This window comes from Oncorhynchus masou, chromosome 5, assembly GCF_036934945.1.
Source record: "Oncorhynchus masou masou isolate Uvic2021 chromosome 5, UVic_Omas_1.1, whole genome shotgun sequence".
NCBI lineage: Eukaryota > Metazoa > Chordata > Actinopteri > Salmoniformes > Salmonidae > Oncorhynchus > Oncorhynchus masou.
This window is the reverse complement of record NC_088216.1, coordinates 91804179-91829752: the sequence shown is the minus strand read 5'-3', so window position 1 is coordinate 91829752 and position 25574 is coordinate 91804179. Positions and strand designations below refer to the sequence as shown.

The 25574-nt window shown below is 45.4% G+C and overlaps 1 pseudogene; it reads right to left on the bottom strand.

Moving 5' to 3' along the window:
- Positions 1–25574, bottom strand: part of LOC135528177 (phosphatase and actin regulator 3-like) — a 100403-nt pseudogene that overhangs the window by 40553 nt on the left and 34276 nt on the right.

Sequence of the window (25574 nt, the reverse complement as noted above, 5' to 3'; positions counted from 1 at the left end):
AACACTGCAGTGATGTTTTACAGTAAGCCAGGTGAGGAACACTGCAGTGATGTTTTACAGTAAGCCAGGTGAGGAATACTGCAGTGATGTTTTACAGTAAGCCAGGTGAGGAACACTGCAGTGATGTTTTACAGTAAGCCAGGTGAGGAACACAGCAGTGATGTTTTACAGTAAGCCTGGTGAGGAACACTGCAGTGATGTTTTACAGTAAGCCAGGTGAGGAACACTGCAGTGATGTTTTACAGTAAGCCAGGTCAGGAACACTGCAGTGATGTTTTACAGTAAGCCAGGTCAGGAACACTGCAGTGATGTTTTACAGTAAGCCAGGTGAGGAACACTGCAGTTGATGTTTTACAGTAAGCCAGGTGAGGAACACTGCAGTGATGTTTTACAGTAAGCCAGGTGAGGAACACTGCAGTGATGTTTTACAGTAAGCCAGGTGAGGAACACTGCAGTTGATGTTTTACAGTAAGCCAGGTGAGGAACACTGCAGTGATGTTTTACAGTAAGCCAGGTGAGGAACACTGCAGTGATGTTTTACAGTAAGCCAGGTGAGGAACACTGCAGTGATGTTTTACAGTAAGCCAGGTGAGGAACACTGCAGTGAAGTTTTACAGTAAGCCAGGTGAGGAATACTGCAGTGATGTTTTACAGTAAGCCAGGTGAGGAACACTGCAGTGATGTTTTACAGTAAGCCAGGTGAGGAACACTGCAGTGAAGTTTTACAGTAAGCCAGGTGAGGAATACTGCAGTGATGTTTTACAGTAAGCCAGGTGAGGAACACTGCAGTGATGTTTTACAGTAAGCCAGTTCAGGAACACTGCAGTGATGCTTTACAGTAAGCCAGGTGAGGAACACTGCAGTTGATGTTTTACAGTAAGCCTGGTGAGGAACACTGCAGTGATGTTTTACAGTAAGCCAGGTGAGGAACACATCAGTGATGTTTTACAGCAAGCCAGGTGAGGAACACAGCAGTGATGTTTTACAGTAAGCCTGGTAAGGAACACTGCAGTGATGTTTTACAGTAAGCCAGGTGAGGAACACTGCAGTTGATCTTTTACAGTAAGCCAGGTGAGGAACACTGCAGTGATGTTTTACAGTAAGCCAGGTGAGGAACACTGCAGTTGATGTTTTACAGTAAGCCAGGTGAGGAACACTGCAGTTGATGTTTTACAGTAAGCCAGGTGAGGAACACTGCAGTCAATGTTTTACTGTAGTTTTTTTCTTTTTTTTGTAGCAAATTATTTTTGCTTTGATTTCAAGAAACCTATGTTGTGATCTTATTGTATTTCATCAAAACATTTCATATTTTGTTCAATGATTCCACTGTGTCTGCAGTATTCACTCTACTAGTTATTTTACAGTGATGTATTCACGTGTAGTAGCATAATGAAACATGTGTCACGTATTTTGTATTACAATATTTACTGATTGTACGAACAACTACACAGTGAAACTATCGGTATCTTGTGTGTGGCTGATCTAAATGAATGTTCTTGTGGTATTTCATGATACATTAGTTATTTGAACCAATGATTCTGCAAGTGCAAGGTTTCTTTAAAGATATGAATGCACAATGCAATGTTTTGAACATTGGACAGCCTGTGTTACAAGTGATGACCGTTTTGAGTTTTGTGTCTAGAGTTTTGAAAAATGACCACAAGGCTTTGAAATTAGTGCCAAAGGGATTGTAAAAAACTGTAACTCTTTAGTCATATCACAGTTTACCTATTTGCTTATGGTTTTGCCTACAGCTAGTGACCTGCTTTTTAAATTATAGAAACAAAAAGATTCCATTTTAGTTGTAATAGCAAGCTTTACCAAATTAAAAGGGCCTATTTATACAACGAGTATGAATTCGGAGGGCAGAAATGATTAAACATTAAAGCATTAGACCTCTCACTAAAGGCATCAGTCATACACAAGTTATACTTAGATCCAAGCTGGTTTTCTAGTAAATTGGTAAGAATGTCTCATCCTATGTTCAGGAAGGGCCTTTTCCCCTTTATTCAGATTCCATCTGCTCACTTTCGGTTGTTTGAAAAGGAAATCATCTCCAAAATATTGTTCTTTTTAATCCACCCAATTGTTCTAGTTTAATCCACCTGAAAGACAGAACAAATAATACAACAAATATTGTGGTTAACCTCAAATATACTAATTGATTAAAAACAAATGTATTTTTCAAAAAGGTATAATTTTAGTCAATGATATCATAAATAGGACTGGTGGAGTTATGTCACACATGCAGCTAACATAGACATATGGAAATGTCTGCTCTACCCAAAATTACAACCAACTAATTGCAGCATTACCACAAAAATGGAAGAGGCAAGTAGAAGGGGGAAAAAGTAAGGAACTTGTATTAAAGAACATAAATGGTTAAAGAAAAGTGTGATAAATAAAAGCATATACCAATTTCATTTAAGGACCAAAAACTGGCAGCTGTGCCATATAAACTGCAAAATAGTTGTGAAGAGATTATCGATGTACCCATTCCATGGCACATGGTTTATGAATTGATACGCAAAACAACACCGGAGTAAAAACTTCTGATTTTTCAATTTAAATTTCTATACGAAATCCGTGCAACCAATAGAATGTTATATATATGGAGGATACAATCTTCCCAGCTCTGCAGATTCTGCTGTGAGGAGGCAGAGTCATTAGATCATTTATTTTGGTGTTGTGTACTGTAATTCAGCTTTTAGCTGCCAAGTATGTGAAAAACAATTCATGAAACAACTACGATGGGATAACGTTTATTGCAACTCTATTGATAAAGACAGTGAATTTATTTATACTGTGAACAATGTATTATATAGGGCCAGGGGCTGGTATAGTGGTAGTACTACTGCATTGAACATCCCCTGGAGGCAGTGGTTCCATTCCCCATTCGGTCACCCTTTATCCCTCTCGTCTCATAATCTACTCCTAAATAAAGGAAACAATCACATAGCGTCTTAATAGGGCATTGGGCCTCCACGAGCCATAACAGCTTCAATGCACCTCCTTGGCATAGATTCTACAAGTGTCTGAAACTCTATTGGAGGGATGTGAAAACATTCTTCCACGAGAATTTCCATAATTTGGTGTCTTGATGATGGTGGTGGAAAATGTCTCCAGAATCTCCCAGAAGTGTTCAATTGGGTGACAGAGACACACCCCCCTTAAACCCCCTCCTTTGAGACCCTTCTTTTAAAGTCACTGAGATCTCTTCTTCTTGACATAATAGACAAAATAATGGGACACTGCAATTTTACACATGATGGAATGTTAATTGCTTAATTAACTCCGGAATCATACCTGTGTGAAAGCCACATACTGTCCATAGTCTATACATCCCATCACATATATATACAGTATATATACACTACATGATCCACATATTCTACAGATATATTATATCCACATACTGTCCATAGTCTATACATCCCATCACATATATATACAGTATATATACACTACATGATCCACATATTCTACAGATATATTATATCCACATACTGTCCATAGTCTATCCATCCCATTACATATATATATATATACAGTATATATACACTACATGATCCACATATTCTAGATATACTATATATTATATCCACATACTGTCCATAGTCTATACATCCCATCATCAATGTTCCCTGTCAGCACTGAGCTAATTTCAGGCCTGCTGAGCGCAAACTTGAACGTTGTGAAAATTCTTAGCAACTTCCAGCGCACATTTTGAAAAAACATGCCGGGCTTGACATTAACCTGTTTATCCACTTGTCCTTCAGACAAGGGGCGGCAGGGTAGCCTAGTGGTTAGAGCATTGGACGAGTAACCGGAAGGTTGCAAGTTCAAACCCCCGAGCTGACAAGGTACAAATCTGTCGTTCTGCCCCTGAACAGGCAGTTAACCCACTGTTCCTAGGCCGTCATTGAAAATAAGAATTTGTTCTTAACTGACTTGACCTGGTTAAATAAAGGTTAAAAAATAATAATAAAAATAAAAAGGAGGTGAAAGAAAATACAATACAAAATACAATGCATTATTATTCCCTTAGCATTATTACAGAGAATCAGACATGATGCTAAGACCTACTGACAATGCATTATTATTCCCTTAGCATTATTACAGAGAATCAGACATGATGCTAAGACCTACTGACAATGTTCGTCTATGGAGATTGCATGGCTGTGTGCTCGATTTTATACACCTATCAGTAACGGGTATGGCTGAAATAGCCGAATCCACTAATTTGAAGGTGTGTACACATATAGGAGAGGAGAGATACTCTGAGGCCTCAGAGAGTAGAGGACACAATGCACTACAGCAGCACAGCACAGGTGTGGGTGGGTGGGTGTGGGTGTGGGTGGGTGTGGGTGTGGGTGTGGGTGGGTGGGTGGGTGTGTGGGTGGGTGTGGGTGTGGGTGTGGGTGGGTGTGGGTGTGTTTACCGGAGATGACGGAGTCGTTCCAACGGTCAGGATCGTCTAGACGTCTGTTCTCCTTGTTCTCATCTGACTCTCTCTCTCTCTCCTTCTCTCTCTCCTTCTCCCTCTCCTTCTCTCTCTCCTTCTCTCTCTCCGAGGCTCCGAACAGCTCTTTCTCCACGCTGGCTGTATGCAACAGATGACCGTCGGACCGACGCTTCGGAGAAGAGTGTATCTCCTTTGGTTGGAAACTGGAGGACAACAGAGCACATACATACCTTCAAATAAAAGGGGGGATTGATCTGGCAACTGAAGGGCTACTGGGTTCACATCCTAACAATCCTTAACCGTTGTGGCCTTGAGCAAGGCACTTTACCCTACAACAACATGCTTTCCATCCATCTACCTGTCCTGTCTGTGCTCGGTGATTGATTGATTGATTGACTGGGCAGTTCTTCCTCGTCACTGGGGCTTCTGTCTCGGCATTGCTTGCTCTTAGGGGTATTAGGCTGGTTATCTGTAAAGCACTTTGTGACGAATGCAGATGTAAAAGGGCTTTATCAATAATAGAATGATTGGTGTCCTACCTGTGCTGTCTGTGATTAGTGTCCTACCTGTGCTGTCTGTGTTTGGTGTCCTACTTGTGCTGTCTGTGTTTGGTGATTGATTGATTGGTGTCCTACCTGTGCTGTCTGTGTTTGGTGATTGATTGATTGGTGTCCTACCTGTGCTGTATGTGTTTGGTGATTGATTGATTGGTGTCCTACCTGTGCTGTCTGTGTTTGGTGATTGATTGATTGGTGTCCTACCTGTGCTGTCTGTGTTTGGTGATTGATTGGTGTCCTACCTGTGCTGTCTGTGTTTGGTGGCCAGGGCGCGATGGAGCTCCTCAATGATGCAGCTGGGTGGTGGTGGGGGGTGCAGCATCCCCAGGTGAGGAGAGCCAGTAGGCGTGGTGATCCGTCCTCTCAGCAAGGAGTCTGGGGAGGTTCTGGGCAGAGTGAAGGTCCTGGGGAAAGTGGCTGGAGACTTCTTCCTCTCTGGGTTAGCACCCGACTTAGGGAAAGGGTGAGGACCTGGAGAGAGTATTATAATAATATAATGTTACTGTTGCTCTGTTGGTAAATATAATGGTGAAGGTCCTGGGTAGAATGGTTGTAATCAAATCATCAAATCAAATTTTATTTGTCACATACACATGGTTAGCAGATGTTAATGCGAGTGTAGCGAAATGCTTGTGCTTCTAGTTCCGACAATGCAGTAATAACCAACAAGTAATCTAACTAACAATTCCAAAACTACTGTCTTATACACAAGTGTAAGGGGATAAAGAATATGTACATAAAGATATATGAATGAGTGATGGTACAGAGCAGCATAGGCAAGATACAGTAGATGGTATCGAGTACAGTATATACATATGAGATGAGTATGTAAACAAAGTTGCATAGTTAAAGTGGCTAGTGATACATGTATTACATAAAGATGCAGTAGATGATAGAGTACAGTATATACGTATACATATGAGATGAATAATGTAGGGTATGTAAACATTATATTAGGTAGCATTGTTTAAAGTGGCTAGTGATATATTTTACATAATTTCCCATCAATTCCCATTATTAAAGTGGCTGGAGTTGAGTCAGTGTGTTGGCAGCAGCCACTCAATGTTAGTGGTGGCTGTTTAACAGTCTGATGGCCTTGAGATAGAAGCTGTTTTTCAGTCTCTCGGTCCCAGCTTTGATGCACCTGTACTGACCTCGCCTTCTGGATGATAGCGGGGTGAACAGGCAGTGGCTCGGGTGGTTGTTGTCCTTGATGATCTTTATGGCCTTCCTGTAACATCGGGAGGTGTAGGTGTCCTGGAGGGCAGGTAGTTTGCCCCCAGTGAAACGTTGTGCAGAACTCACTACCCTCTGGAGAGCCTTACGGTTGTGGGCGGAGCAGTTGCCGTACCAGGCGGTGATACAGCCCGTCAGGATGCTCTCGATTGTGCATCTGTAGAAGTTTGTGAGTGCTTTTGGTGACAAGCGAATTTCTTCAGCCTCCTGAGGTTGAAGAGGCGCTGCTGCGCCTTCTTCACGATGCTGTCTGTGTGGGTGGACCAATTCAGTTTGTCTGTGATGTGTATGCCGAGGAACTTAAAACTTACTACCCTCTCCACTACTGTTCCATCGATGTGGATAGAGGGTTGTTCCCTCTGCTGTTTCCTGAAGTCCACAATCATCTCCTTAGTTTTGTTGACGTTGAGTGTGAGGTTATTTTCCTGACACCACACTCTGAGGGCCCTCGCCTCCTCCCTGTAGGCCGTCTCGTCATTGTTGGTAATCAAGCCTACCACTGTTGTGTCGTCCGCAAACTTGATGATTGAGTTGGAGGCGTGTGTGGCCACGCAGTCGTGGGTGAACAGGGAGTACAGGAGAGGGCTCAGAACGCACCCTTGTGGGGACCCAGTGTTGAGGATCAGCGGGGTGGAGATGTTGTTGCCTACCCTTACCACCTGGGGGCGGCCCGTCAGGAAGTCCAGTACCCAGTTGCACACGTCGGGTCGAGACCCAGGGTCTCGAGCTTGGAGGGTACTATGGTGTTAAATGCCGAGCTGTAGTCGATGAACAGCATTCTCACATAGGTATTACTCTTGTCCAGATGGTGCTAATGGTGCTAATTGATACGAAACTGAAATACCTTATCAACATAAGTATTCAGACTCTTTGCTATGAGACTCGAAAATGAGCTCAGGTGCATACCACATTCCATTGATCATGCTTGAGACGGAGTCCACCTGTGTAAATTCAATTGATTGGACATGATTTGGGAAGGCACACACCTGTCTATATAAGGTCCCACAGTTGACAGTGCACGTCAGAGCAAAAACCAAGCCATGAGGTCGAAGGAATTGTCAGTAGAACTACGAGACAGGATTGTGTCAAGGTACAAAAAAATTTCTGCAGCATTGAAGGTCCCCAAGAACACAGTGGCCTCCATCATTGTTAAATGGAAGATGTTTGGCCGCCCGGCCGCCCGACCAAACTGAGCAATCGGGGAGAACGGCCTTGGTCAGGGAGGTGACCAAGAACCTGATGTCACTCTGACAGAGCTCCAGAGTTCCTCTGTGGAGATGGGAGAATCTTCCAGAAGGACAACCATCTCTGCAGCACTCCACCAATCAGGTCTTTATGGTAGAGTGGCCAGACAGAAGCCACTCCTCAGTAAAAGACACGCCAGCCCACTTGCAGTTTGCCAAAAGGCACCTAAAGGACTCTCAGACCATGAAAAATAAGATTCTCTGGTCTCCTACATGTACAAATCACTTTGACAGCTGTACACACTGCACATTGCCTCAGTAACCCCTGTATATAGCCTCATTATTGTTATTTTATTGTTACCTTTTTCAATGTTTTCTATTTTACTTACATTTTTTAATAAACAATTACTTAGCTCTATTTTCTTAGAACTGCATTGTCGGTTAAGGGCTTGTAAGTAAGCATTTCACAGTACACCTGTTGTATTTGGCGCAAATGACAAATAAAAGAAATTTTTATGAAACCAAGATTGAACGCTTGGGCCTGAATGCTAAGCGTCGCGTTTGGAGGAAACCTGACACCATCCCTACGGTGAAGCATGGTGGTGGCAGCATCATGCTGTGGGGATGTTTTTCAGCGGAAGGGACTAGGAGACTTGTCAGGATCAAGGGAAAGATGAACGGAACAAAGTACAGAAAGATCCTTGTTCTTATTAACTGACTTGCCTAGTTAAAAATAAATAAATAAAATACCCCTTTGCCATTCTTAAATCATGCCATGTGGTTGTACAGTGCATTCGGGAAGTATTCAGACCCTTTGACTTTTTCCACATTTTGTTACATTACAGCCTTATTCTAAAATTTTGCAAAACTATTACAAATAAAAAAACAGATACCTTATGGAAATAAGTATTCAGACCCTTTGCTATGAGAAATTGAAATTATGCTCCGGTGCATTCTGTTTCCATTGATCATCCTTGATGTTTACACAACTTGATTGGAGTCACCTGTGGTAAATTCAGTTGATTGGACATGATTTGGAAAGACACACACTTGTCTATATAATGTCCCACAGTTGACAGCGCATGTCAGAGCAAAAACCAAGCCATGAGGTCAAAGGAATTGTCTGTAGAGCTCCGAGACAGGATTGTGTCGAGGCAGATCCTGGGAAGGGTACCAAAACATTTCTGCAGCATTAAAGGTCCCCAAGAACACAGTGGCCTCCATCATTCTGAAATGGAAGAAGTTTCAAACCACCAAGACTCTTCCTAGAGCTGGCCGCACGGCCAAACTAAGCAATTGGGGGAGAAGGGCCTTACTCAGGGAGGTGACCAAGAACCCTATGGCCACTGACAGAGCTCCAGAGTTCCTCTGTGGAGATGGGAGAACCTTCCAGAAGGACAACCATCTCTGCAGCACTCTACCAATCAGGCCTTTATGGTAGAGTGGCCAGAGGAAGCCACTCCTCAGTAAAAGGCACCTAAAGGACTCTGACCATGAGAAACAAGGGTATCTTGTCTTATGCATAGTCACTGTACCTCTACCTACATGTACATATTACCTCGACTGACCGGTACCCCCTGTATTTTCTTAACTGCATTGTTGGTTAAGGGCTTGTAAGTAAGAATTTCACTGTAAGGTCTACTTACACCTGTTGTTTTCAGCGCATGTGACAAATACAATTTTAATTTGATGAAACTAAGATTGAACTCTTCGGCCTGAAATGCCAGGTGTCACGTCTGGAGGAGACCTGGCACCATCCCTACGGTGAAGCATGGTGGTGGCAGCATCATGCTGTGGGGATGTTTTTCAGCGGCAGGGACTGGGAGACCAGTCAGGGATGAGGCAAAGGTGAACGGAGCAAAGTACAGAGAGATCCTTGATGAACACCTGCTCCAGAGTGCTCAGGACCTCAGACTGGGGCGAAGATTCACCTTCCAACAGGACAACAACCCTTAGCACAGAGCCAAGACAACGCATGATGGTCTTCGGGACAAGTCTCTGAATGTCCTTGAGTGGCCCAACCAGAGCCCGGACTTGAACCTGATCGAACATCTCTGGAGAGACCTGAAAATAGCTGTGCAGCAACGCTCCCCATCCAACCTGACAGAACTTGAGAGGATCTGCAGAGAAGAATGGGAGAAACTCCCCAAATACAAGTGTGCCAAGCTGGTAGCGTCATACCCAAGAAGACTTGAGGCTGTAATCACTGCCAAAGGTGCTTCGACAAAGTTTTGAGTAAAGGGTCTGAAAACTTATCTAAATGTGATTTTATTTATAATTTGTTTTTCAAAAATGACTCAAAACCTGTTTTTGCTTTGTCATTATGGGGTATTCTGTGTGGACTGATCATTTTAGATTAAGGCTGTAATATAACAAAATGTGGACAGAGTCAAGGGGTCTGAATACTTTCCGAATGCCCTGAATACAGTATATATATATATATATAACATACTAGCCTGGTGGAGAGAGGTATAATATACTATGATGATCTGTGATAGTTCAACCTAACCCCCTGTCAGCCCAGCTTGGACCGGATTAAGCCAGCAGTATGAGGCTTCTTAGCGTTAGCTAGCAGGCTAACAGGCCAGTAACAGAGGCTAGTTGGAAGCTGATTTGAGACTTACCCTCTAGACTGCCCAGCCTGGTCAGTAGTTTAGGCCGGTTGGGGGGTGGCGGGGTGCCGGCCCGGCAGGATGGGGTCCATTGGGTGGGGTGTCTCCTGTCCCCCTCCTGTCTCAGCCTGTCCCAGGGTATTGTCCACACAGGACTCACAGAGGGACGCATCCTCCTCTCCACCCTCCTCACTCTGGCTAGGGACCATCACAATATCCTCTGTCAGGTCCACCACTGAAACAAACAGTATCATCATCAACAACACAGTCCTCTGTCAAATTATTGATATTAAAAGTTTTCTTGTAAATCTGAAATGAATCAGCTGGCTTACTGTGGTTCTGATCTCCTATCATTGTGCCTTTATAAGAAGATGCCATACATAATATGACTGCAGAGGTTCATGAAAACAGCCGACACTGCACTACAGTCCTAAATCAAAATTTGGAGGGACATTTGTCCTACCTGTAGAGGGGTCAGAGGTTAGAGGTCGGAGGTCAGAGGTCGTACCTGTAGAGGGGTTGTCTTCGTCGCTGATCAGGTCCTCTGAGGTGGTTGCCAGGGGAGCCAGAGGTTCCTCCTCCTCTGCATCTGATTGCCTGGGAGGGTCCTCTACCCCCACACGCCTCACAACACTCTAAACACATACACAGACACAGGAGTTATACAGAAGTTTATCGGCATGAAAGTATTCACTTTTTACTATTACAGTGGGTTGTGTGTGTGTGTGTGTGTGTGTGTGTGTGTGTGTGTGTGTGTGTGTGTGTGTGTGTGTGTGTGTGTGTGTGTGTGTGTGTGTGTGTGTGTGTGTATACCTGGCTCAGTCCCCTCCAGGCCCCTCCTATCCAGTTGGTCTGGGGTCTCCAGGCCCCTCCTAACCAGTTGGTCTGGGGTCTCCAGGCCCCTCCTAACCAGCTGGTCTGGGGTCTCCAGGCCCCTCCTAACCAGTTGGTCTGGGGTCTCCAGGCCCCTCCTAACCAGTTGGTCTGGGGTCAATGGTACCGCTGCCTTCCTCTCTACAGCTGAAACACACAGAACAATATCAGTAGGTTCATCCTACACATACATTCCGTTAGATAAAAATCAAGTGTCCATCTTGGTCACCTGAGGAGTTCTGCTGCTTCTTTTTCCTCCACTTCCAGGGTTTAAAGATCCGTCCCAGACTGGCCAGTTTACTATTCATCCTTACGGGAGGGGTCCGCACCCCGAGACCACACCCCCGGAGCACCCTCCCCCTGCTGCTGCTCCATCACTGAGAGGAGAGAGGAGGAGGAGAGGAGAGGAAGGGAAGAGAAGAGAGCTCAGATTTAACACAGTATCACCTATAGGACTAACAGGGAACTGTTAGAAGGTAGTGCGAATGGCCCAGCACATCACTGGGGCCAAGCTTCCTGCCATCCAGGACCTATATTCCAGGCGGTGTCAGAGGAAGGCCCAAAAATTACCAAAGACTCCAGCCACCCTACTGTAGTCATAGAATGTTTTCTCTGCTACCGTACGGCAGGCGGTACCAGAGCGCCAAGTCTAGGTCCAAAAGGCTTCTTAACAGCTTCTACCCCCCAAGCCATAGGATTGCTGAACAGCTCATCAAACGGCTACCTATTTGTATTGTCCCCACTCCACCCCCCATTTTTACGCTGCTGCTACTCTCTGTTCATTATCTATGCATAGTCCCTTTACCTCTACCTATATCTACATATTCCTTGAATTACCTCAACAACAGCAAAAACGCCCACAGACTGGTTTAATGCAGACTGTAAAATTATAAGGAAAAAACTTAGAACACTATCAAACCAAAAGCACAGAGACCCAAATAATGGTGAATTACACCTTCAATACTGTGAGACTTTAAAACTCTATAAACGTACCAACCAAAAAAAGCACAGTGCAACAGCAAGCACCTGACACTAATTGAGGAGTCCATAAACACAAACAACTTCTGGCAAAACTGGAAAAACCTGAAAGAAACTAGAGGAATTAGAGATACAAAATGGGGACATATGGACAACCCATTTAAAAACCCTCTACAATATCGTTCAAATTGATGCAAATGCAAAACAATGTCAAATTCATGAGAAGTTCAATGTATTAGAAAAAGCTAGAAAGGACAATCAAAATCAATTGGATTCCCCAATTTACTGACCAGGAGCTCTATAAGAATTTTTTTTTAAAGCATGCGGAACTGATTGTAACCTAAATAATTTCAGGTTCTGCCCCAAATCCAAAAGACTGCTGAACAGCTTCTACCCCCAAGCCATAAGACTGCTGAACAATCTGCCCGCTTGACCCTATCCCCTCCTCTCTTCTCCAGACCATTTCCGGAGACCTTCTCCCTTACCTCACCTCGCTCATCAACTCATCCCTGACCGCTGGCTACGTCCCTTCCTTCTTCAAGAGAGCGAGAGTTGCACCCCTTCTGAAAAAACCTACACTCGATCCCTCCGATGTCAACAACTACAGACCAGTATCCCTTCTTTCTTTTCTCTCCAAAACTCTTGAACGTGCCGTCCTTGGCCAGCTCTCCCGCTATCTCTCTCAGAATTACCTTCTTGATCCAAATCAGTCAGGTTTCAAGACTAGTCATTCAACTGAGACTGCTCTTCTCTGTATCACGGAGGCGCTCCGCACTGCTAAAGCTAACTCTCTCTCCTCTGCTCTCATCCTTCTAGACCTATCGGCTGCCTTCGATACTGTGAACCATCAGATCCTCCTCTCCACCCTCTCCGAGTTGGGCATCTCCGGCGCGGCCCACCCTTGGATTGCGTCCTACCTGACAGGTCGCTCCTACCAGGTGGCTTGGCGAGAATCTGTCTCCTCGCCACGTGCTCTCACCACTGGGGTCCCCCAGGGCTCTGTTCTAGGCCCTCTCCTATTCTCGCTATACACCAAGTCACTTGGCTCTGTCATAACCTCACATGGTCTCTCCTATCATTGCTATGCAGACGACACACAATTAATCTTCTCCTTTCCCCCTTCTGATGACCAGGTGGCGAATCGCATCTCTGCATGTCTGGCAGACATATCAGTGTGGATGACGGATCACCACCTCAAGCTGAACCTCGGCAAGACGGAGCTGCTCCCGGGGAAGGACTGCCCGTTCCATGATCTCGCCATCACGGTTGACAACTCCATTGTGTCCTCCTCCCAGAGCGCTAAGAACCTTGGCGTGATCCTAGACAACACCCTGTCGTTCTCAACTAACATCAAGGCGGTGGCCCGTTCCTGTAGGTTCATGCTCTACAACATCCGCAGAGTACGACCCTGCCTCACACAGGAAGCGGCGCAGGTCCTAATCCAGGCACTTGTCATCTCCCGTCTGGATTACTGCAACTCGCTGTTGGCTGGGCTCCCTGCCTGTGCCATTAAACCCCTACAACTCATCCAGAACGCCGCAGCCCGTCTGGTGTTCAACCTTCCCAAGTTCTCTCACGTCACCCCGCTCCTCCGCTCTCTCCACTGGCTTCCAGTTGAAGCTCGCATCCGCTACAAGACCATGGTGCTTGCCTACGGAGCTGTGAGGGGAACGGCACCCCAGTACCTCCAGGCTCTGATCAGGCCCTACACCCAAACAAGGGCACTGCGTTCATCCACCTCTGGCCTGCTCGCCTCCCTACCACTGAGGAAGTACAGTTCCCGCTCAGCCCAGTCAAAACTGTTCGCTGCTCTGGCCCCCCAATGGTGGAACAAACTCCCTCACGACGCCAGGACAGCGGAGTCAATCACCACCTTCCGGAGACACCTGAAACCCCACCTCTTCAAGGAATACCTAGGATAGGATAAAGTAATCCTTCTCACCCCCCCTTAAATGATTTAGATGCACTATTGTAAAGTGGCTGTTCCACTGGATGTCAGAAGGTGAATTCACCAATTTGTAAGTCGCTCTGGATAAGAGCGTCTGCTAAATGACTTAAATGTAATGTTAAATGTGAACAGCTGCTTCCCCCAAGCCATAAGGCTGCTGAACAGCTGCTTCCCCCAAGCCATAAGGCTGCTGAACAGCTAATTACGCGTGAATCCCTGGACTATCGTATAAATGGATACCCGGAATATCGTATAAACCCAAGATGGCGTAGCAGTAGGAAGTGTGTATTTGTCTTTGTCTTATCCCGTGTCTTATCCCGTGTAAATAGCCAGTATTTTTCGTATATAACTTAATCTCACTTTCTATCTACAAACTAAATATACTTTCCTGCAACCTGCCTCACCCAATGTGGTGCGGATCTGCTACTTTTATTCCTTCAAACTGGAACTTCCATCAGGATCAAGCCAGCTAACTAGCTACTAGCCTTTGTTAGCCACGGCTAGCGGTCTTCACCTTTTTCTCAGTCACCGGCCAGCCTTAGCTCGGACAAAACCTACCAGTCTGCACAGCACGATAACAACCCAGAGCATATCGGACTGCTTCTCTCTACCACATCACCGAATACCTGCCGCTCTGGATCATTACACCGGATCATCGCAGCTAGCTAGCTGCAAACGTGTGGCTACTGTTAGCTAACGGTCCCGAAGCAAGCACCAGCTAACCTTGAGCTAGCCTCGAGCTAGGCCCATATACCAGCTAATTCTATGGCTACAATACCTCCTTTGCCAATTGGCCTGGACCCTTTATTGTCGGCACGGAGACCTGCTGATCCATCACGACTGGACTGCCGACATGATCGCCCGATGTGGTCTCAACAGGCTATTCTGTTCCGATGTTGCCGGCACGCTAGCTTTCTGAACGCTGTGTCCTGCTCACCTAGCGTAGTAGTGACACCCTGACTCACCTATTGCTGCTCTTTTGACCCTATTACCACTCGGCTACACAGCTGATGCCCCTGGACTGTTTCAATAACACGGTACCTCATTTTACCTGTCAGCCCCAGCCTCGAACTCAGGTCCTGTATGTAGCTAACTGACCCTCTCTGCCCATTCATCACCATTTACCTGTCAGCCCCAGCCTCGAACACAGGTCCTGTATGTACCTAACTGACCCGCTCTGCCCATTCATCACCATTTACCTGTCAGCCCCAGCCTCGAACACAGGTCCTGTATGTACCTAACTGACCCTCTCTGCCCATTCATCACCATTTACCTGTCAGCCCCAGCCTCAAACTCAGGTCCTGTATGTACCTAACTGACCCTCTCTGCCCATTCATCACCATTTACCTGTCAGCCCCAGCCTCGAACTCAGGTCCTGTATGTACCTAACTGACCCTCTCTGCCCATTCATCACCATTTACCTGTCAGCCCCAGCCTCAAACTCAGGTCCTGTATGTACCTAACTGACCCGCTCTGCCCATTCATCACCATTTACCTGTCAGCCCCAGCCTCAAACTCAGGTCCTGTATGTATCTAACTGACCCTCTCTGCCCATTCATCACCATTTACCTGTCAGCCCCAGCCGAACTCAGGTCCTGTATGTATCTAACTGACCCTCTCTGCCCATTCATCACCATTTACCTGTCGGCCCCAGCCGAACTCAGGTCCTGTATGTACCTAACTGACCCTCTCTGCCCATTCATCACCATTTACCTGTCAGCCCCAGCCTCAAACTCAGGTCCTGTATGTACCTAACTGACCCGCTCTGCCCATTCATCACCATTTACCTGTCGGCCCCAGCCGAACTCAGGTCCTGTATGTACCTAACTGACCCTCTCTGCCCATTCATCACCATTTACCTGTCAGCCCCAGCCTCGAACTCAGGTCCTGTATGTATCTAACTGACCCTCTCTGCCCATTCATCACCATTTACCTGTCAGCCCCAGCCTCGAACACAGGTCCTGTATGTACCTAACTGACCCTCTCTGCCCATTCATCACCATTTACCTGTCAGCCCCAGCCTCAAACTCAGGTCCTGTATGTACCTAACTGACCCTCTCTGCCCATTCATCACCATTTACCTGTCAGCCCCAGCCTCGAACTCAGGTCCTGTATGTATCTAACTGACCCTCTCTGCCCATTCATCACCATTTACCTGTCAGCCCCAGCCTCGAACACAGGTCCTGTATGTACCTAACTGACCCTCTCTGCCCATTCATCACCATTTACCTGTCAGCCCCAGCCTCAAACTCAGGTCCTGTATGTACCTAACTGACCCTCTCTGCCCATTCATCACCATTTACCTGTCAGCCCCAGCCTCGAACTCAGGTCCTGTATGTATCTAACTGACCCTCTCTGCCCATTCATCACCATTTACCTGTCGGCCCCAGCCGAACTCAGGTCCTGTATGTACCTAACTGACCCGCTCTGCCCATTCATCACCATTTACCTGTCAGCCCCAGCCTCGAACACAGGTCCTGTATGTACCTAACTGACCCTCTCTGCCCATTCATCACCATTTACCTGTCAGCCCCAGCCTCAAACTCAGGTCCTGTATGTACCTAACTGACCCTCTCTGCCCATTCATCACCATTTACCTGTCAGCCCCAGCCTCGAACTCAGGTCCTGTATGTATCTAACTGACCCTCTCTGCCCATTCATCACCATTTACCTGTCAGTCCCAGCCTCGAACTCAGTTCCTGTATGTATCTAACTGACCCGCTCTGCCCATTCATCACCATTTACCTGTCAGCCCCAGCCTCAAACTCAGGTCCTGTATGTACCTAACTGACCCTCTCTGCCCATTCATCACCATTTACCTGTCAGCCCCAGCCTCGAACTCAGGTCCTGTATGTACCTAACTGACCCTCTCTGCCCATTCATCACCATTTACCTGTCAGCCCCAGCCGAACTCAGGTCCTGTATGTATCTAACTGACCCTCTCTGCCCATTCATCACCATTTACCTGTCGGCCCCAGCCGAACTCAGGTCCTGTATGTACCTAACTGACCCTCTCTGCCCATTCATCACCATTTACCTGTCAGCCCCAGCCGAACTCAGGTCCTGTATGTATCTAACTGACCCTCTCTGCCCATTCATCACCATTTACCTGTCGGCCCCAGCCGAACTCAGGTCCTGTATGTACCTAACTGACCCTCTCTGCCCATTCATCACCATTTACCTGTCAGCCCCAGCCTCAAACTCAGGTCCTGTATGTACCTAACTGACCCTCTCTGCCCATTCATCACCATTTACCTGTCAGCCCCAGCCTCGAACACAGGTCCTGTATGTACCTAACTGACCCTCTCTGCCCATTCATCACCATTTACCTGTCAGCCCCAGCCTCGAACTCAGGTCCTGTATGTACCTAACTGACCCTCTCTGCCCATTCATCACCATTTACCTGTCGGACCCAGCCTCAAACTCAGGTCCTGTATGTATCTAACTGACCCTCTCTGCCCATTCATCACCATTTACCTGTCAGCCTCAGCCTCAAACTCAGGTCCTGTATGTACCTAACTGACCCTCTCTGCCCATTCATCACCATTTACCTGTCAGCCCCAGCCGAACTCAGGTCCTGTATGTACCTAACTGACCCTCTCTGCCCATTCATCACCATTTACCTGTCGGCCCCAGCCGAACTCAGGTCCTGTATGTACCTAACTGACCCTCTCTGCCCATTCATCACCATTTACCTGTCAGCCCCAGCCTCAAACTCAGGTCCTGTATGTACCTAACTGACCCTCTCTGCCCATTCATCACCATTTACCTGTCAGCCCCAGCCTCGAACTCAGGTCCTGTATGTATCTAACTGACCCTCTCTGCCCATTCATCACCATTTACCTGTCGGCCCCAGCCGAACTCAGGTCCTGTATGTACCTAACTGACCCTCTCTGCCCATTCATCACCATTTACCTGTCAGCCCCAGGCTCGAACTCAGGTCCTGTATGTATCTAACTGACCCTCTCTGCCCATTCATCACCATTTACCTGTCAGCCCCAGCCTCAAACTCAGGTCCTGTATGTACCTAACTGACCCTCTCTGCCCATTCATCACCATTTACCTGTCAGCCCCAGCCTCGAACTCAGGTCCTGTATGTACCTAACTGACCCTCTCTGCCCATTCATCACCATTTACCTGTCAGCCCCAGCCTCGAACTCAGGTCCTGTATGTACCTAACTGACCCTCTCTGCCCATTCATCACCATTTACCTGTCAGCCCCAGCCTCGAACTCAGGTCCTGTATGTATCTAACTGACCCTCTCTGCCCATTCATCACCATTTACCTGTCAGCCCCAGCCGAACTCAGGTCCTGTATGTATCTAACTGACCCTCTCTGCCCATTCATCACCATTTACCTGTCGGCCCCAGCCGAACTCAGGTCCTGTATGTACCTAACTGACCCTCTCTGCCCATTCATCACCATTTACCTGTCAGCCCCAGCCTCGAACACAGGTCCTGTATGTATCTAACTGACCCTCTCTGCCCATTCATCACCATTTACCTGTCAGCCCCAGCCTCAAACTCAGGTCCTGTATGTATCTAACTGACCCTCTCTGCCCATTCATCACCATTTACCTGTCAGCCCCAGCCGAACTCAGGTCCTGTATGTATCTAACTGACCCTCTCTGCCCATTCATCACCATTTACCTGTCGGCCCCAGCCGAACTCAGGTCCTGTATGTACCTAACTGACCCTCTCTGCCCATTCATCACCATTTACCTGTCAGCCCCAGCCTCGAACTCAGGTCCTGTATGTATCTAACTGACCCTCTCTGCCCATTCATCACCATTTACCTGTCAGCCCCAGCCTCGAACACAGGTCCTGTATGTACCTAACTGACCCTCTCTGCCCATTCATCACCATTTACCTGTCAGCCCCAGCCTCAAACTCAGGTCCTGTATGTACCTAACTGACCCTCTCTGCCCATTCATCACCATTTACCTGTCAGCCCCAGCCTCGAACTCAGGTCCTGTATGTATCTAACTGACCCTCTCTGCCCATTCATCACCATTTACCTGTCAGCCCCAGCCGAACTCAGGTCCTGTATGTATCTAACTGACCCTCTCTGCCCATTCATCACCATTTACCTGTCGGCCCCAGCCGAACTCAGGTCCTGTATGTACCTAACTGACCCTCTCTGCCCATTCATCACCATTTACCTGTCAGCCCCAGCCTCAAACTCAGGTCCTGTATGTACCTAACTGACCCTCTCTGCCCATTCATCACCATTTACCTGTCAGCCCCAGCCGAACTCAGGTCCTGTATGTATCTAACTGACCCTCTCTGCCCATTCATCACCATTTACCTGTCGGCCCCAGCCGAACTCAGGTCCTGTATGTATCTAACTGACCCTCTCTGCCCATTCATCACCATTTACCTGTCAGCACCAGCCTCGAACTCCGGTCCTGTATGTATCTAACTGACCCTCTCTGCCCATTCATCACCATTTACCTGTCAGCCCCAGCCACGAACTCAGGTCCTGTATGTCCCTAACTGAAACGCTCTGCCCATTCATCACCATTTACCTGTCGGCCCCAACCTCAAACTCAGGTCCTGTATGTATCTAACTGACACGCTCTGCCCATTCATCACCATTTACCTGTCGGACCCAGCCTCAAACTCAGGTCCTGTATGTATCTAACTGACACGCTCTGCCCATTCATCACCATTTACCTGTCAGCCCCAGCCTCAAACTCAGGTCCTGTATGTATCTAACTGACCCTCTCTGCCCATTCATCACCATTTACCTGTCAGCCCCAGCCGAACTCAGGTCCTGTATGTACCTAACTGACCCTCTCTGCCCATTCATCACCATTTACCTGTCAGCCCCAGCCTCAAACTCAGGTCCTGTATGTACCTAACTGACCCTCTCTGCCCATTCATCACCATTTACCTGTCAGCCCCAGCCTCGAACACAGGTCCTGTATGTACCTAACTGACCCTCTCTGCCCATTCATCACCATTTACCTGTCAGCCCCAGCCTCAAACTCAGGTCCTGTATGTACCTAACTGACCCTCTCTGCCCATTCATCACCATTTACCTGTCAGCCCCAGCCTCGAACACAGGTCCTGTATGTACCTAACTGACCCTCTCTGCCCATTCATCACCATTTACCTGTCAGCCCCAGCCTCGAACTCAGGTCCTGTATGTACCTAACTGACCCTCTCTGCCCATTCATCACCATTTACCTGTCAGCCCCAGCCTCGAACTCAGGTCCTGTATGTACCTAACTGACCCTCTCTGCCCATTCATCACCATTTACCTGTCAGCCCCAGCCTCGAACTCAGGTCCTGTATGTACCTAACTGACCCGCTCTGAACATTCATTGCCATTTACCCGTTGTTGTCTTAGCTCTCCAGAGCAACACCTGTGATTGCTTTATGCCTCTCACTAATGTCAATATGCCTTGTCTACTACTGTCTTTGCTAGTTCTTATTGTTCTATTTCACTGTAGAGCCATCAGGCCTGCTCAAAATGCCTTATAAAGCTTTGTCCCACCCCACACATAATCGGAGACCTCACCTGGCTTAACTGATGCCACCAGAGGCCAAACCTCTCTCATCATCACTCAACACTTAGGTTTACCTCCACTGTACTCACATCCTACTATACCATTGTCTGTACATTATGCCCTGAATCTATTCTACCACACCCAGAAATCTGCCTCTTTTATTCTCTGTCCCCAATGCACTAGACAACCAGTTCTTATAGCCTTTAGCAGTACCCTTATCCTACCCCTCCTCTGTTCCTCTGGTGATGTAGAAGTTAACCCAGACCCTGTAGCCCCCAGTTCCACTCCTTTTCCCCAGGCACTATAATTTGTTGACATCTGTAACAGTAAAAGCTATGGTTTCATGCATGTTAACATCAGAAGCCTCCTCCCTAAGTTTGTGTTATTCACTGCTTTATCATCCCCATATTGTTATTTTACCTCTTATTTTTCTTAAAACTGCATTGTTGGTTAAGGACTTGTAAGTAAGCATTTCACTGTGAGGTTTACCCTTTTGTATTCGGGGCATGTGACAAATATAATTTGATCTGATTTGATTTGGGGGAAAAATGGCAAGAAAATAACATAATTATTTAACCAGGGCCTGGGCCTTCGTCAGGGCTGCAATCTGAGCTCTGCGCTCTTCAATATTTACATCAACAAATTGGCCACTATTCTACAAAAAAAAATACTCCCTTGTGATAGTCTCCACAATTCAGAGGTTACATGCCTGCTCTTCGCAGATGACCTGTGCCTGCTGTCACCCACATCACATGGCCTACAGCAGAGCCTGGACCTGCTAGAGCAGTACTGCCAGACCTAGCATTAAAAGCCCCAAAATACGATTTTCCAGAGAAGATCCAGATCTCAGGGAATTAGACCAACTTCTCAATTGGTACAAAATACTGTATATAGAGTCCTGCACACACTACAATTACTCAGATTTAAAATAAGCTCAACTGGACATCTTAATGAGGCAGTGAATGTACTGAGAGAGAAAGCACGCCATTAACCAAACAATTCAAATTTAATTTAAAAAATATGTCTAAAAGTAATTGAATGTGTCATTGAACCAATTGCACTTCATTGCAGCGAGTTGTGGGGTCCACTTGCAAAACAAGATTTCACCCAATGGGACAAACACCCCATTTAAACCCTGCATGCAGAGTTCTGTAAGATTCTCCTACATGTCCAGAGGAAAACTCCAAACAATGCATGCAGCGTCTCACCCTGATCTGTTTCACCTGTCTTTGTGCTTGTCTCCACCTCCCTCCTGGTGTCACCCTTCTTCCCCATTATCCCCAGTGTACTTATACCTGTGTTCTCAGTTAGTCTGTTGTCAGTTCGTTTTGTTTCGTCAAGCCTATCAGCGTGCTCCTGTCTATCTCTGGTTCCTGTTTTCTAGCTTTCCCGGATTTTGACCATTCTGCCTACCCTGACCCTGCCATTCTGTATCTTTCAGACTCTGCACTGGACTACTGACCTCTGACCTTGACCTGCTGTTTGAGTAACAAACTGTGTTACTTAGAAACTGTCTGCATCTGGGTCTTCTCCTGAGCCTTGACATGCAGGACAGAATTAGGCCAATAACCACGAATAATGAAAACTCAAAAAATAGCAATTCAGTTTTGGAAACGTCTAAAATACAGTGGCCCCCTCTCATATCATTACCAAGCCCTGCAATGCCAAGAGCTGAGCAAAGAAAAGACTCCCCCCATCCAGCTAGTCCTGGGCTGACTAGAACATTAAATCAATCCGAATAAATCAAATTACAACACAGTCAAAACAAAACTACATTACCTTTTGGAAAACACAAGCACAAACCAAAATGCAGCGCTATCTGACCCTAAATTGACAGTACACCATGGCTAACTATTTGACCATGGTTACTGTTCAAAACCTTCGAAAAACCTTGACAAATTTACAGGCTCAGTGAGAACAGCCATTGAGAAGAGTAAAACCCAGTAAAAACCTGGTTCCCTGTAGAGGAACGGTTTCTGCAACCACTCAAATGTTCAAATGTTTAAAAAAATATAAAACAATTAGATTGTCATTTCCTCAAATTTGAAAGCATTATTCAAGGTTTCAAAGACCTCTCTGGTGAGAATAGGCATCAGTAGTAGTCTTCCCATCCTGTTGGGGGAAGACGCAGAGAGCTGTGGGTTGGCAGAGCACTACATTGCTGCCTGACATGAGTCAAGATGAGTCAACAGACCAACCAACCTGCATGCTTATCGTTATTGTCCAATCAGAGCAATTTGCATTGCTAGTTATAGCCTAATGTTAGCTAGGGAGCTAACATTGAACCTAGTTAGTTAGCTATAGCTCCCTTCAGATTCATGTAGGGTAGTAATGTTTTGAGTAGGTATTATGATTCATTGTTAAGATAGATATATTTTTGTCTAAACAAAAGACTCTACTATTTAAGTAACCTTTCACTATATCGTTTACACTTTCTGTATCCTGTGCATGTGACAGATACATTTAGATGTTATTTGATACAGTGTGTGTTTACCAGAGACAGTAATGTGAAGAACAACGTGTAGGACTAGATAAAGGATATAGGATAACGTTGGTCGAACGAGTGTCCAAGTTCAAAAATTCTCTCGTAGAACACCCTGCTTTTACTTCGTCACAATCACCACCGTAGGTTATTTTCTGTAATTAGCTTGCGGCTAAACTTTTAAATAATGATCTTGTTGTGAGTTTATTTTCCTGAAATAATTCATCCAAATTCACTAAAGTTAAGACGTTGTCAGCTATATGTCATTATTTGAACTGGCTAGCAAGCTAATTTAACGTTAACTTAAAGTTAGCTAGCTCACTAACAAGCTAGAAACGAACCAAAACATTGCTTAGAAAGAAGCTTTTAGTTAACAGGTTTGCTAGATTGAAACGTGTTTAAACAGATTGGGATTATTGGTGTTAAAATACAACACTTATGTTATTTTGGGACCACCAGGCTGCTGATGTCACACAGCCTGTCATTTTTGTGTTTATACTTATCATAACAACAACAAGTTTTATGTTGGGCGACAATAGAATGTTCATGATGTCACTGCGACAATTGTATGCAGACATCTCAATGGACGTAGCATAAACTAGCCTTTAGTGTCAAAATCTTTGGTTGTTTAGTACACTACTGTACTCACTATGTTTAGCACATGGCCTCATATGTGAATCCTTAAAGATGTAGGTGGGGCTAAGGCTTAAGGGGGTGTGAACGATGCTGAATGGGTGAAGACAAAGAAGAGCTCTCCAGTAGGTACCAAAACATTCCAGGGACATTTTCTCAAAAGTGGGGTTACAAGTTTAGCAACTTTCAAAGCAGAATGACGTTCCCATTGTTCCTCAACTGTAGTGTATGACATACAATGTTTTATCTCTGAGTCCATAATTTTATCCAATGTAAAAAAACACTAATTTTGCTACATAAGACCAAATCGAGCCGGTCGGTCACATATGTACATTGTTTAGTCATGCAAATAAAGCTAATTGAATCGAATTGAATTGAAAGAGAGAGAGACAGAGAGAGACAGAGAGAGAGAGAGAGAGAGAGAGAGACCTCACTTGCTTTGGCAATGTTAACACATGTTTCCCATGCCAATAAAGCCCCTTGAATTAAATTGAATTGAGAGGTACAGAGAGAGAAAGAGAGAGAGACCTTGTAATCTGTAATAGGAACATGTTGAATCTCTTCAGCGACAGGCTCTATAATGACCAATCAATATTCTGGGAATCATATCTGTCTCTGTGGTCCAGCGTTGGTTAACTCTTGAGAATTGCATTTTTTTTTATTGATTGTAGTGCAGTGGAGGCTCCTCAGAGGAGGAAGTGGAGGACCATAACAATAAAAATTGTGAAACAAATAGATAAAGCCACACTAAATATAATCACGTCACCAAATAATTGATTAAAACACTATTTGGCAAAGAAGTTCTACAGTAGTTCTACAGAAGCCTTAACAGCACTCTGTTTGGTAGCACCATAGTGCTAGCTTCCATCTTCCTCTGAGCACATTGACTTTGATACAAAACCTAGAAGGACCTCCTCCAACCTATCAGAGTTCTTGCAGCATGAACTGATGTTGTCCACCCAATCAAAGGATCAGAGAATTAATCTAGTAATGAAAGCATAAGCTACAGCTAGCTAGCACTGCAGTGCATAAAATGTGGTGAGTAGTTGACTCAAAGAGAGAGAAAGTTGAACAGTTTTGAACAAATTCATATCTTCCAAAATGAAGGAGAAGCAAGAGAGAAATAGAGAGATCTTGTTTTTTTCACTTTCAGTTTCCCTTACACAGCTAGCTAGTTTAGCCTACTGAAACACCCTGCTCAAGCAGAGGGATGCTACTTCTCAGAAAGTTTTAACTAGGGTAAGGCCCCTTTTTTCTCAATTTCCGCCTGACTGACGTGCCCAAAGTAAACTGCCTGTTGCTCAGGCCCTGAAGCCAGGATATACATATGATTTGTACCATTGGAAATAAAACACTTGGAAGTTTGTAGAAATGTTAAAATAATGTAGGAGACTATAACACAACAGATATGGTAGGAGAAAATCCAAATAAAAACAAACCAGATATTTTTTGTTTGAGAGACCATGGTCTTACAATGGAAAGTATTTTGGCATACTGAATTCTAGCTCCCAGGATGCAATTCATATGTCTTCCACATGGTGTCAGCAGTCTATGTTCAAGGTTTCAGGCTTGTAACTTCCAAAATTAATAAGAAATATCAGTTTTAGTACAGGGACAATGTCTTGGAAATTCATGTTATATAGACAAGACGCACCTGCTAAAATCGGTTTCCTATTGAACATACTTCTTTCCATAAGAAATATTATAGTTTGATTACATTTTAGGGAATCTGAGGAGTTTAGGGGTAGATTTTAGCAATCTTTTCTCTGCATGTTGAACGAGTGGATTACTCAAATCGATGGCGCCAACTACTGACTTTTTGGGATATTATAAAATTTTATAGAACAAAACAACACTACATGTTGGGATCTTTGGATGACTATTCAGAGGAAGATTTTCAAATAGATTTTCAAAAAGTAAGTGAATATTTAATTGCTATTTGAGAATTTATGAAACTTGTGCCAGTGGAAAAATATTTTGATGTGGGGCGCCATCCTGAAACAATCGCATGGCATGTTTTGGCTGTAATAGCTACTGTAAATCAGACAGTGCAGTTAGATTTACAAGAATTTTAACTTTCAACCGATATAAA